The 13,767-nt window shown below is 50.0% G+C and overlaps 1 pseudogene; it reads left to right on the top strand.

Annotated features, from left to right (window-relative positions):
- LOC107538075 (armadillo repeat-containing protein 10-like) overlaps positions 1-12,985 on the top strand; it is a 57,828-nt pseudogene extending 44,843 nt beyond the window's left edge.
- The last annotated feature ends 782 nt before the right edge of the window (positions 12,986-13,767 follow it).

Here is a 13,767-nt window from a genome sequence, read left to right as displayed (position 1 = left end):
AGTCCCTGGTCCACATGGGTCGGAGACCTGGAGCAAGTGCCAGCGTGGCGGCCCCAGTCAATCCCAGCGTAGTCCCCGTTAGGTCAGCAATGCCACTCTTAAGTCTTTACATTTGAGGCCAGCATCCAAACACGTGAGATTTCACACAATAATCTGTAGTCCTGCTCTCTCATAAATCAAAGACCCGGCAACATGCCCAGGTGGCAGCATCTTCCGGGGCAGACTGCCCCAGCTGCCACATCCCCCGCCCCGCCTCTCTTCCTGCCTGGCGTGGAGGAGTTTGGACCCGTGGTCTAGATCCAGCCCGTGCACCCCAAATGCACGAGGCTCAGTCAGTCTTCTCTGCCCTCTTCCTTCAACACACCCGGTTCTCTGCTACCTCCAGGGCCTTTGCATGTGCGCCCCTGCCTGGGCTGCTCACCCCGATGCCGTTTACGGCCCGAACAGGTTTCTGCTTAAATGCCATCTCCTTGGAGTGGCTCTGACTCTGTTCTTTTCTTCTTTCCCTTTTTTCTTTAGTTTTGGTCTTCACTCCTTTCTCTCCCTCCTTTTTCTCTCTTCCTTCCTCCCTCCCCCCCCCCTTCTTTCCTTCCTATTCTTTCTCCTCAGCATCACTGTCAGAGGCACATTCACGTTAGCACACTAATGAAAGACTCGGCCATGCCCTCCTGCCCACCCACATTCGTCTTTTCTGACTAATAAAACCAGCAAAATCTTCTTTTATTTAGGGAAGTTCCCTTTGCAAAGAAATCATCTGCTGTCGTCTGAACCATTGCCAACTCCCACGGGCACCCAGAGCCTCCGGCCTCCCCAGTCCTGGGGTCAGGACCCCGAAGAGGGGAGGCCTCCTGGAGACTTCAGCGCCTGAAACGAGGTAAAGGACACTGGTGCCTACAGTCACCTCCGTGCCGCGCTCCCTTCCACCAACCACACACCCCTCTGGGTAGTCTTCTCTCTGAAAATAGTGTGTGTGGCTCCCAGCTGCTCTCCTGTCCTCACCTCAGGAGATGGGAAGACCCACGGGGCTGGCATGGGTGAGGGTGGCAGGAGGGGGTGTCCAGAGTGAGCCGGTGGAAGTGGGGAAACCCCCTTTTCAACAGAGCTCTGTTTGTTTCACTCTTAAGAAAGGGTGAGGGGTCACCTGGCAACCTAACCTCACAGGAGCAGGGAAGCACCCCTCTTCTCTGAGCGGCACGCTCCCCTCCCGAGGCGCGCACCCTTTCCTGTCTCCGAGGCAGAGTAAACTTGGGACGCTGGGCCACATAGGCGCGGGCCTGCCCAGTCCACGGGGACTCCAACGTGCCAGTCCCATTCTCCAAAGCTGGCTCGGCTCCTCCGCGTGTCGCAGCCTGCCCACAATGATGGCAAACTCCAACCCTCTCCTCCAGTCTTTTCTTTAAGGGAGGAAACGAAAAGCGAAGGCCGCCCACAGGCCGACAGGCCTCCCCTCGCCCAGGCTCGGAGGCACATGTGCTCCATGGAGATGGGGCGGAGGCCCTGGGCTGTGTACTCGGGCAGCCAGGAGCTCTGGGGCTGGGTCCGCCATCCGCTCCTGGCCCAGCACACGCCAGGACGACTCCCAGTGAGTCACCGCCCTTGAAGGTTCAAAGAGGACAAGTCCACCAGAACTCTCGCAGCACCGAACAGAGCTGCTATGACCGCCGCTTGGCGAACACTGCGAATGCAAGGGGCCTGTCCGCAGTGCTGGGGGCTGGGGCCCTGACAGGGGGCCGGGCCTGGCATGTCCATGTCACTTCCCTGGATCCCCCACTGACCTACCTCAGTGTAGTGAACTGAATAATGTCCCCCCCAAGTTTATGTCCACCTGAGACCTCAGGATGTGACCTTATTGGAAATAGGGTCTTTGCAAGTATAATCAAGGTAAAAACAGAAATAAGATCATCCTGGATTGTGGGTGCTGTATCAAACAGAGTGTCCTTATACAGCGTGAGACAGGGAAGGACACAAGGAATGAAAGGCCACGTGAAGACAAAGGCAGAGTCTTGGAGATGCGGCCTCAGGCGAGGGGAGTGGCACAGGCAGCTTCTCCCACAGCCTCTAGACATAGTCAGCACTGCCCACGCCTGGACTCCTTACCTCCAGAGCTATGAGAAAATTAATTTCCTTTGCTTTACGCCACCCAGTTAGTGGTAACCAGGTATGGAGGCCATGGGACACTAATACATTCAGGAGCAAAAGAATATTTTCTGTGGTGCAAGACATGCCCTTTGGAGGGCAGATGTGGGTCATCAGAGTTAGAGTTAGAAACAGTCTAATATAGTTTGACCTCATCGTTACTCTCCTCATCATCACCATCATCTCTTTTATCACCATCGCCACCATCATCACTGTCACCATTATCACCATCATTACCATCACCATCATCATCATCACCATCATCCTATCATCCTGTCACCAGCATCACCACCAGCATCACCATCACATCATCATCACCATCATCAAGTGTTTTACCACAATCACCATCATCATCACCATCACCATAATCATCACCATCATCACCATCACCATCATCATCACCATCACCATAATCATCACCATCACCATCACCATCATCATCACCATCACCATAATCATCACCATCATCACCATCACCATAATCATCACCATCATCACCACCATCATCATGAGCATCACCATCACCATCATCCCATCACCAGCGTCACTATCATCATCATCATCACCATCATCATCACCATCATTACTAGCGTCACCAGCATCACCACCATCATCATCACATGTATCATCTAGCAAGCATGTAATATATGCTGTGTACTAAGCACTATATATTCCTTCACCAATCTTCCCAACAATACTACAAGGTTGCTTTAACTGCTTACATTTTCCAGACGAGGAAACTAAGACCTGAGAGAAGAAATAACTTGCATTGGATTTCTGAGCTCAGACAGCCAAATCCCCACTCTATATGGTTACTAGCTGCATGACATCTGGCAAATTCCTTACCTGGCTAATCCCACACAAGGGTGCCCCCTTCACAGAGTTCTCATGGGGGTGAATGAAATGATGGATATAAAGCATTTGGCCATCAAGAAATGATCCAGGCATTGTTGTCATGCTTTTGTCCTGTCAGCTGCCAGAGGAGGAAGGGATGTCCTTTTTGTCTCCATCCCCAGCCACACTATTATCTCCCTGTCCGCCCCTGGAAATCTCATGAGTGCAAGAACCAGGGGCTACAAAGCCCCCTAGGTACCAGGTCATTTCCAGTGCTCTAGCTCATCATAAATATCCCAGTGCCCCCTGAGGCCCTCCAAAGGAAAATAAATCCAAGCAAGTCCTGTCTACAAGACTGGCTGCATAATTTGCAGGGCCCCACGCAAAATGCAAACATTAAAAAATTATTAAGAACTTTAAGAATTTGACAACAGAGCATTAAATCAAGAGGGGGCCTTTTGTGCACAGGGCCCTGGGTGACTGCCCAGGTCACACGCCCATGAAACCGGCCCAGCCCAAGGACTCTGCTGACCTTCATGGTTACCCACCCAGGCCCTCTGCTGTTCAGCTCCATGTATTTGGGTAACACCTGCTTTCTCCCTGTGACCCACCCCACCTCAGGCTGGGGTCTGTGCTGATGAATGCCCTGGTACTGGCTGAAAACAAACCACCTGGAGTGGTGGAGAGCTAGGTCTCTGGCCCAGAGTCAGGCCGTGGGAGCTGGCATGAGGGCAGAACCATTGATGAGCCCACAAACCCTCAGCAAGCCTGCCACACACCCTATTGAAAAATGTAAGTCAACACAGATCGGCCTTCTCTGCACGGGCCTTCAAGTCGCAGCCTGCCCAATCCTGTACTTGATTTGGTCTGATTAACCTGATCTGACACACAGAGAGGGACAGTAGGCAAACCCCAACCCAACCCTGCCCCTCACGGGGGCCACAGTAAACCTTCTATGGAAGCCGTATAAGCAGGTAGCCAATATGGGTTCCGCAGTTTTACCGAAATAAGGAGCATGGCTGTTAGGCAAGCAAATAGAAAGGCAGGAAGTTTGGGGCTCCCAATTAAAGCTCTCAGCCTTGGAAGATAGTAAGAGTCAGGGAGGGGACCATTTGTACTACTATTAGTAAGCTTCAATCTAACGAGCTCCTTCTATTTATCCAGGCTTTGAGCTAAAGAAGGAGCAGGCAAACTTTTTCTATAAAGGGCCAAATAATCAATATCTTAGGCTTTGCGTGTCATGTGGTGTCTGTTGCAACTGCTCAACTCTGCCATTGTACAGCCAGCCTGCGGCGCTACAGACAGCATGTAAATGAGTGGCTGTGGCTGTGCTCCACAGCACTGGAATCAGAAAAGCAGGTGGCGGGTGCATTTGTCTCATGGGCCACAGTTTGCCAAGCCCCGGACTAAGTGATTTAGATACGACCTGTCATTTAATCACCTGCCCAGTGTGTGCTCCCACCTCCTTGCATCACGAACAACTACCCCTGTCTGCCCCAACAAGTTTACTTGTGGTAAACCCAGCATCTAGAAAAACAGATTCTCAATAGGACTGATTAAATTAAGTATTTCATCCCCGCTTGCAGATAAAAAAAAACTGAGGTTTAGAGAGAAGTAACTTGCCTCAGGTCACGAAGCTAGATAGAGACATGGTTCTTCAGAGATTTTGCTCAAGGAATTTGTTGTATAATACAGGGATTGAAAAGGCAAATGTTTACAAAGGTCAAACAGGTAATGGGAACAAGTGACAGGGGAAATAACTGGGAGTGGTAGAGACTGTGGCAAACTAGAGTATTACATTCTGTCTAAAGAGGTCGCTGCTCCTCAGTTCCAGCCAATTGTGGCCATGTGCGAGCCCAGGGCCAGCATGGCCAGATCTTCTGGTTTTCCTAGAGAAGCTGGAGATCCATGCTTTCATGTGAAATACTGCAATTCTTAAATGTTGGCAAGCATTTGGTTTTCTTTTTTCCTAAAGTCTGTGCTGGCCAAAGAAAGCATGCCATCACTTTGTGGCCTTTGGCTTAAAACGATTAAATACTTGAAAAGTTTTGTCCCTGAACCTTTCTTCTTCAGTGGAGCAGTTGGTCAAGCTACATACCAGCTTTTGGATCACTGGATACACAGAATTAAAAAATGCAACAAGATTGAGCCATTTGTTCTAGAACATTCTCCCTAATTTCTTAACATGTAGAGAAATCAGAGCCAGCTCACGGTCTGGTCATGGACACAAGTTTCTCTTCTCATTTTTAGCACTCTCCTGAGAAGGCAGATAGGGCCCCTGAGGCTGCGGAAACCCCTCAATGTCAGTCTTTAAATGAAGATCAGGGCCCATACCTACCCGGGGCTAACACCACAGGAAGATACTGGGCACTCCTCATTTCTCGAGTGAGAACACTTCTCCTGGGTGGTGGACATCCGTGGTTTATTTCTGGCCAATGCTCCTCCCCTACTCTGGGTAAGTGACCCCCTCTTACCTTTGGGGAGCTGCCCCTCCCCCATTCGATTCCGATGGGGCTGTCAATCACACACTTCCCCATCACCAACTTTAGAGAGAGGTGCAATCCAGGTGGCCAATCACACTGCTCCATTTCTCTACCCATTCTGATGGGCCAGGTACATGCACATGATCCAGGATGGACCAGCAGAGCCCTGCCGGGGATTTACAGGCAGACCCTGAGAAATCGAAGCTCTCTAGTGCCTCTGTGCTTGCCATGGGCAAGGGTGCCTTGTGCGCAAGCCTGGCTCTGTCGATGTGTGCATCCCTTCCCACACTCTTCCCAGCTGCATAAAGGGAGTCCATTTCCAGAACAGCAGGAGGCCAGACAGAGAGACAAAGAAAGGGAAGATTCAGACAAAAAGAGAGTTCTGATGACAACATATGAACCCACAAAATCATCTTTGTGCTCCCCAATTCTGTGAGCAAAACATTGTCTTTTTGTAGCTTTAACTAGTTTCGGTTGGAGCTTTCTTCCAGAAACCAACAATTCTGCCTCCTAAATGCCTCACTGGTGTTAAGCATCGCCTAAGTCTAGCCACTCTCTCAGCAAGTTTGAGATCAAAGTCACCTCCATCCAGAGATCAGTCTCACAGGAGAAATTAGAGAGATGGCCAGTTGCCTGGGTACCATTCAGGGTTTTAATACCAATAGTTCATAAATGTGTCCACCAAAATACTCTGAATTACAGAGAAAAAGACAAGTTATCTGAGGGTCCGGATGATTTGGCTGAAACAGGCTTGACATTTTTTTGGAAATCCTGTGGTTTAACTTTAAAAAAAATCTATGAAGTTTGTCATTCTACTCCATGATATACTAATAGTTACCTTAATTTGTCTTAAAAGGGCTTCTCACCAGCTTTGAAAACATACCAACTTTAAGCTGCAGCTTCATGTACCCCCTGGCACGTCACAGTTTGCTCCAGACATGACCCCTTGGGAACAGGCTAAAAGTTCTGCTGGCTTTCAAGCTAAGAGGCAATACCAGAGGAGACCCTAAGGTTTGCCCTCTAAAGCAGTTCGGTTCTGGCCTACACTCGATGCGTTGCTTGGCATCCCGCAGTTCACGGGCACACCCTCCTATGGGGGTGGTCTAGTGAAAATTATTCTTTGAGGAAAGGTCTCATCATGCCAACCTAAGTTAGCGTCCTAGGGATGCCAGCAGCCTCCATGGCGGCTCAGCTGGCCCAGCCGCTAATACCACTCTGCCCTCCAACAACCTGCGTGCCCCAACTGCATGCACCTCTTCCTCTTCCCTCAGGTGCATGACACAAAATCCCACCCAAACGGCACTCACTACTGGGTGCTGTCTACGTGCATCGATGCTATTCCATCAACCCTGCTTGAGTACCTCCAATGCAGAAGGCGCTGGAGATGCCAAGGAACTGAACACGCTGGGTCTCCAGTGAGATCCCAGGCTCCCGGGCCAGTGGTGGCCCTGCTGGAAGACGCATGGTGGACACAGGGCAGGTTTAGTGCTGCGGCTCCACAAGGAACCGAGGAGCCCTCGCATCCCATTTGCTGAGCATTGTATGTATTGGAGACACAAGATTGGGACAGGAACGGCGCCTACTTAGGGGCAAGGGAGAGGGGCTGCAATTCTAGACTCACCAGAGTGCTTGGCACATAGAGGGACACAGGGTCCTCCTCCATCTGCACAGAGGCATGAGATTCATTCACCACCTTCCATGTCGTTTATTTGACAAAGCTGGAGATACTGAGTACCTATTATGTGTCCAGCACTGTGGTAGACACTAGGGATATAATGGTGAATAGAACCAAGTCCCTGCACTCATAAAAAATACTTTCCAGCACCAAATAAAACTACACTGCCCACAATAATATAATAACACTCATGTAGGGCTCACCTTGCACCTGGCCCAGTTCTAAGTGCTTATTCATTTGGTCTTCACGATAACCATGTTTTACGATCATCTCCATTTTATAATTGAGAAAACTAAGGCTCAGAGAAGTCAAGTAACTTGCCTAAGGTCATAAAGCTGGTCAGTGGGAGAGCCAGGTAACTGAACTTAGAATGTCTGGCTCTAGCATGTACCGCTCATTAATACTACTACTACATTAGGTATTATTAATACGAATAATTTAAACTTCATGAACTGTTGTCAAGTCCCAGGCACTACCTTAAGCACCATATGTATATACAAACATGTATCACCCTGGCTGGTGTGGCTGGTGTGGCTCAGTGGTTAGAGCATTGGCGCCTGCACCAAAGTGTCGCGGGTTCAATTCCTGGTCGAGGGCACATACCTGGGTTGCAGGTTCAATCCCCAGCCCCAGTCGGTGCACATGCAGGAGGCAACCAATCAATGTGTCTGTCTCACATCGATGTCTCTGTCTCTATCTCTGTCTCTCTTCCCCTCCCTCCCTCCTACCCACTGTCTCTAAAAATCAATGGAAAAAATATCCTCAGGTGAGGATTAACAGAACAAAACAAAACAAAAAACATGTTCTGACCATCCGCTATTTGCACAATTGAGAAAAGTTCACTATTTCCATTTCTTATGCAAGTAAACTAAGGCTTTCAAAGGACAGGGACTTGCCCAAATTCTTAGCACTGGTAAGAGGCAAAAGACTGAAACCCAAGTCTTTCCGACCCACGCACCCGGCTGTTTAAATAGGTGCTCTACTGCCTCCCCAGGATAGCATTCTGGTGATGTGGAATGTTTAAACAGACCCAATGAATATTTAAACAAATCATCCATATTAAATTTAGGGTTGTTGCCCTTCAATTATTGCACCTCTCTGCCCTCCCGTCCCGGAAACGGATATTTCATTTGCTTGCCTGGAGGGCCACTAAAATGCAGATCAACAGCTTGGAGAGCAACTATCAGTTTTCACTTTTGGAAAACAACCTGACATTGCCTCCAGGATAAGGCGGTGCCTTTTGCTCTCAACTGGAAAGAGGAAAAGAAAGCAGAAAGAAAGCACCTTATAAGTGACTACTCACGCTTTCTCTGCAAAGCGTGCTCTGCTTCCCTCCGGGCCCAGCAGCGGGCCTCCTGGGTTGTTAAGCCTGAGGGTGCAGGCAGCCGGTAGGCAAGCCCTAGAGTCCCCAGGTGAGGGAGGGCACGGGGCACACCTTCCTCACAGCCACCTCCTTCCCCACCCCTAGGGCAGGGTGACACCCACAGCCCCACCCCCTGCAGGCCCAAATGACCTTGCTCCTGGGTCACTGAATGGGCTCCCTGGGTCACAGGGCCAGAGACCACTGAGGCAGACCTTCAGATGACGTCATAGCTGACGGTGGCGGAAACTTCCACGGGGCTTAGAGGCATTCCGGGCGTGACAGATCATACAGTTCTTTCTTCCAAGGGCCCTTTCCCCGCCCTCCTTCCTCTTTCCCTGGCCAGCTCTTGCTCCTCCCGTCCCAACACCGGCCCTCTCCTCTCCCCCGCAGCCCTCTCCCGGTCTCCCAGGCTGACTCTTTCCCATCCCCCAGGGCTCCACTTAAGAGGCGCCTCCCCGGGATGACGCCTCCTCAGGGCACCTCCCCAGAGAGGGCCTCCCTGACCCTACCAGAAGTCGTCTTCTCTGGCCCTTACCCTGCTTTCTTGTCTTTTTAACATTTATCCCTGGGTAAGGTTATCTTGACAGTGAGGTCTGCCTCTTTCTTCCCCAAGCCCAGGGAACTTGCCCATTGGAAAGGTCAACTGTAGTCTGCTTCCCTTTCATCTAAAAAACCCAGGAGGACAGGTGACTCCACACTCACTGAAGTCAACTCACTTTGGGAAAGAATCCAGGGAGTAGGAAAAAAAAAAAAAATTCCCCTTCTCCAGCCAGCTTGAAACAGTCCTATGTGGACCAAGTCAAAACCCAGCAAACTGGAAACCAGGAGGCTCTGTCTGCCTTAGGCCCCACCTCACCCAGAAACCTCACCCTGCAGACCGTCTCAAATCCCAGATCTGAAGAGAGGCAGTGAAGGACCGTGGGCAGGAAGCTCTGGAGAAAGAAACACAGGCCGGAGGGCCAGCCCCACAGCTCGCACGCAGCGTGCAGGGCCGGCCGCCGGCTTCCTGTTCTGAAAGAGGCCTTTGGAAGGTCGGTAGGTGGTAGACAACGCTCTTAGCCCAGTGCCCAGCACGGAGCAAGTGCTCAATAAGCCGCGGTGCTGAAACTATTACTAAAATCTCTGCCTCAGAAGCCTCGAGGGATCCTGTCCCTGAAGAACTTCTCTGCTTCTACCCTGCCTTTGGCTCTGCCTTTATGAGAAACTGAATTCTAATGCGTCTGGTTGCCTCCCACAGAGCTGTCCCAAGTCTAGTTTGTGAAGAGCTACGCTTTGTAAGAAGTATAGTTTGCTACTGGAGTTCGGATTTGGGCTTTTATTTTTATGAGTTCTTCCCCCTTTCTTTTTCCCTTCTTTTTCTTTTTAAAAATAAGTCCTTTTGCCTGGCCCGGCGTGGCTCAGTGGTGGAGCATGGACCTAGGATCCAGGAGATCGCGGCCCGATTCCCGGTCGGGGTGCATGCCCGGGTTGTGGGCTCCATCCCCAGTGGGGGGCCTGCAGGAGGCAGCCAATCAATGACTCTCTCATCACTGATGTTTCTCTCTCTCTCTCCTTCCTCTCTCTGAAATCAATAAAGATATATATATTTTAAAAATAAGTCCTTTTATTTTCTTAGAAGAGAGAATTCATGTTTTGCCATGGAGAAGAAAAAACAAACCCATCTGGCCCCCGAACTGTAGCAATGAGGGTTGTCCCCTGAGCCAGGAGACACGTGGGCTGGGACGTGGCGTGATGCTAGCTTGAGGATGCGGGCTGGAGAGGCAGAGGGCCCGGGTCAAGGCACAGGTGCCCCAGACCCCCGAGGTTCTTCACTCTTAAGGACCCCTGTGGCCCACACAGGGCGGTAGGCACAGCCTGCCTGCCAACGCCCTGCCATTGGGTGGGGGACTCTACAGGCCGGCAGGTCCTAGCTTGGCTCCCTCACTGCAGCAGCCTCACCTGCTTAGTCAACCAGGGCTCTCCCTGTCTCCACTGTGATTGGTTCAGGCAACTCAGACCTGAGCCAATCAGCACGTGGTACCCCCCTGGCCGCGGGTCTTGGACAGAGGTAACCCCATCAGCGCAGAGCTCGGAGCTTTCACCCCAAGGCTGGAGAGACTTCTTTCTCCCTCTCTCCCCTTCTTTCTGAAGATCACAGACTTGATAAAAATAAAAAAGGTAGGCTTCAGACCCAAGTCCACATAAACTACAGTGCCCACCACATCAACGTCACAATTACACTTGGCGCAGACATGCTTTGGGACCCAAAAAAGAAAGACACACCCCAAAATGATAGCAGTGATTGTATTAGCTTGGTGGATAATGGATGACTGGTGTGAGCCTATTTTTCTATATAGTTTCAAAGAAACAGTCCGGTCACCAAAAAACACAATTGAAAGTAACTGCACACTTCACAAGCCTCTCTTGAAAATGCCCAAGGGAGGGACAGTGTCGGCACTGAGCAAAAATCTCCGACATCCTCTCTACTACCTCTGTGCCTCTCAACATTCTCCTCTCTCAGGATTCTCCTGGGTCTATTGGAAAGGAGAACCCATCTTTCCCTTGAGGTTGTAAAAAAAGCTCTATGAGCTGCTGAGGCCGTCTCATAGTCTAGAAAGCAGAGCAGAGAGAAAAAACTCAAGGGAATGAGAGAGAAAGCATCAAGAGTGAGCATCAAGGAAGACAGACAGAAAGCTGGTGGCACCACTTACGCCTGGAGACCAGACGTGACTAGGATCAAGGCAGGCCTCCCTCCTGGGCTTTCTTATTTGTGTGACCCAATGAGCTACCATTTTTGAGTTGGGTGTTAGTTACGAATCAAGGAAAGGAGAATAGCCCAGTGGGCAATAGCAGGGCTTTCCTCAGCCAGCTGTGATATACAAAGAAGTCACGAATTTTCATATGATATGTTGTTTTTCCAGACACATGTAAAATATGATTTCACCAGTTTATACAACAAAAACATCTTTTCTTTTTCTTAACCTAGAAAATTCCTTTCTTTGGAGCAACTGGCTTTGGGAGCTCTTTCCTGAAAGCCTGGGGCTTGAAGTGTTCAGAAACCATCTCTGTTGCAGGACCTGTCCCCGAGCTCCACATCTCAGGGTTTCTCCAGCCTCAGTTTCTCCACCTACAACAGAGGTCCTAATCCCTAAGAGAGATGGTGCAACCAGAGGCTTGGGAAGCCTCCTGAATCCAAATTAATTAAAGCGTGGAGCAAGCCACAGATGAAAGCAGCTTGTACACCTCTTCAACAATCCTAATAAAGAATTTCCCCTTCAATTACGGGATAATTTTCTTCTCACGGCATCTGCAGCCATCGCCAAGCTGTGTCCTGGGCCGCTTTCCACGTGGCTGGACCAGTCTTTCTGGAATCCCTGCATTTTTTTCCTGTTAGAGATTCAAAGGCAGGCAGTGGGAAAGATGAAAAGAAAGGAGGGCAGTGGGCACATTTTAGAAATGGCTATTTTACAGGATTTCAGAGGCTGCAGCGAACAGAAACAACTGAGACAATGCGCATCACTCCAGCGGATAGGTTCCCTGCAGGTCCTGGCGGAGAAGCATTTCCTTGGGCTCTGTGCTGCTTCTCCCGCCTCCCGCACCACTCTGGATGACCCCCTCGTGGCTTGCACCCTGTTCTTCCCTGTGCCTAAAATGCTTCCCTCCTCCCCAACACACGCTTCACCAGGTAACTCCTTCTACTCCAGACCTCAGCTAACAGTCCTTCCTCAGCCCTTCCCCGGCCTGCCCAAAATATTTTAGGTTCCCCTATCCTGTGCATCCACAGCACCTTATACCTCTTCACAGCACAAAGCACACTCCTAATCGATTACATTTCACTAGTCACATCTTATCTTTGTCCCCTGCCAGCCTTGAGCCCCATGAGGACAACTTATGGCTGCATCTCCAGGGCTTGGAGCATGGCAGATGGCTAGCAAATACTCGAAAAGGTAGGTCTTTAAAGTAATGTATTAAATATCTAGTAGAAGACAGCAAACTTTTTTTAAAGGGCCAGATAGTGAATATTTTAAGCTCTACTGGCTAAGAGGTAACTTTGAGGCTGTTATGTAGGTTTAATATAACCATTTTAAATGTAATTATTTAAAAATGTAAGCGCTCTTCTCAGCTCATGGACTGTAAACAGGCAGCTGGCCAGATCTGGCCTGTGGGATGCAGCTGGCTGACCTTGATTCGGTATATGCCAGGCCCTCTGCTGGTTTGGGGATGGGGCGGAGACTGCTGTTTGTTCCTTAGTGTCACCATTCTCCTCTTCTGCAGGAACAGAACCCCTGCACTTCGGGTTCAGGTGGGCTCACGGTCTCTCGGAATAAAGACTCCGTGTCTCAGCCTCCCTTGCAGCTAGGCATGGCCATGCGACTGCTTTTACCCAACGAGACACAAAAGGAGGCACAGTGTGAAGCTTCTGAGAATCTTCCTCAGAAGGCGGCCAGCACACAGCCTCACCCGAGTTTTTCATTTGTCCCCTTCTTTTTCCTGGTAGTTGGAATGTGGATGTGATAGCTGGAGCTTCAGAAGCCACTTTAATCCATGTTATCCTCAGAAATGGGAGCCTTGTGTAGCAGGGGGAAATATAGAAAGGCAGACTCCACGGAATGGGGTGCTGGCACATCAGATCTGGACCCCATTGCTGCTGACCTTTCAAGCGTGCGAGAGAAATGAACACATCTATTGTTCAAATCTCTGTGAGTTGTGGGCTTTACATTCTTAGCAGCTCATTCTAGTCCTTATGATACGGGGGCAGGGAAGAAGGTTACCAAACTGAGTAAGAAACATTCCCTTCTCCGCTCATAGTCTAATTAAGAAAAGGCAGACAGGCCCCACCTCTAAAACCAGTGGCCCAATCTACCATTACAAAGCTCCCAGAACAAGTTACCAGGTCAGCTCCCAGGGAATCAGGGAGGTTTCACAGAGGAAAAAGTCAGGCAGGAAATTCCCTGTGTCAGATGGTTTAATGCAAATGTCAAAAACCAGGGGCTCTCTGAAAAGCAATGGAAAAAATATCCTCGGGTGACAAAAGAAACCAACCAACCAGGGGCTCGAGCGCCAGGTCTGACCTGCAGCTTCGCTAAGGGGGGAGGGGGGGAGTTGGGCCATATGTTTTCCCCAACCTTTTATTTTGAAAAGCTGCCAAAAATACACACACACACACACACACACACACACACACACACTGAACAGTGAGCATTCATACACCCGCTCAGATTCACCTCTTGATACTATTCCCTCCCGCTGCTGACACCTATAGACATACGGCTGATGTACACGTCTCCTAAGGACAT

This window comes from Miniopterus natalensis, chromosome 7, assembly GCF_054644295.1.
Source record: "Miniopterus natalensis isolate mMinNat1 chromosome 7, mMinNat1.hap1, whole genome shotgun sequence".
Lineage (NCBI taxonomy): Eukaryota > Metazoa > Chordata > Mammalia > Chiroptera > Miniopteridae > Miniopterus > Miniopterus natalensis.
This window is presented reverse-complemented; position numbering and strand designations above follow the sequence as displayed.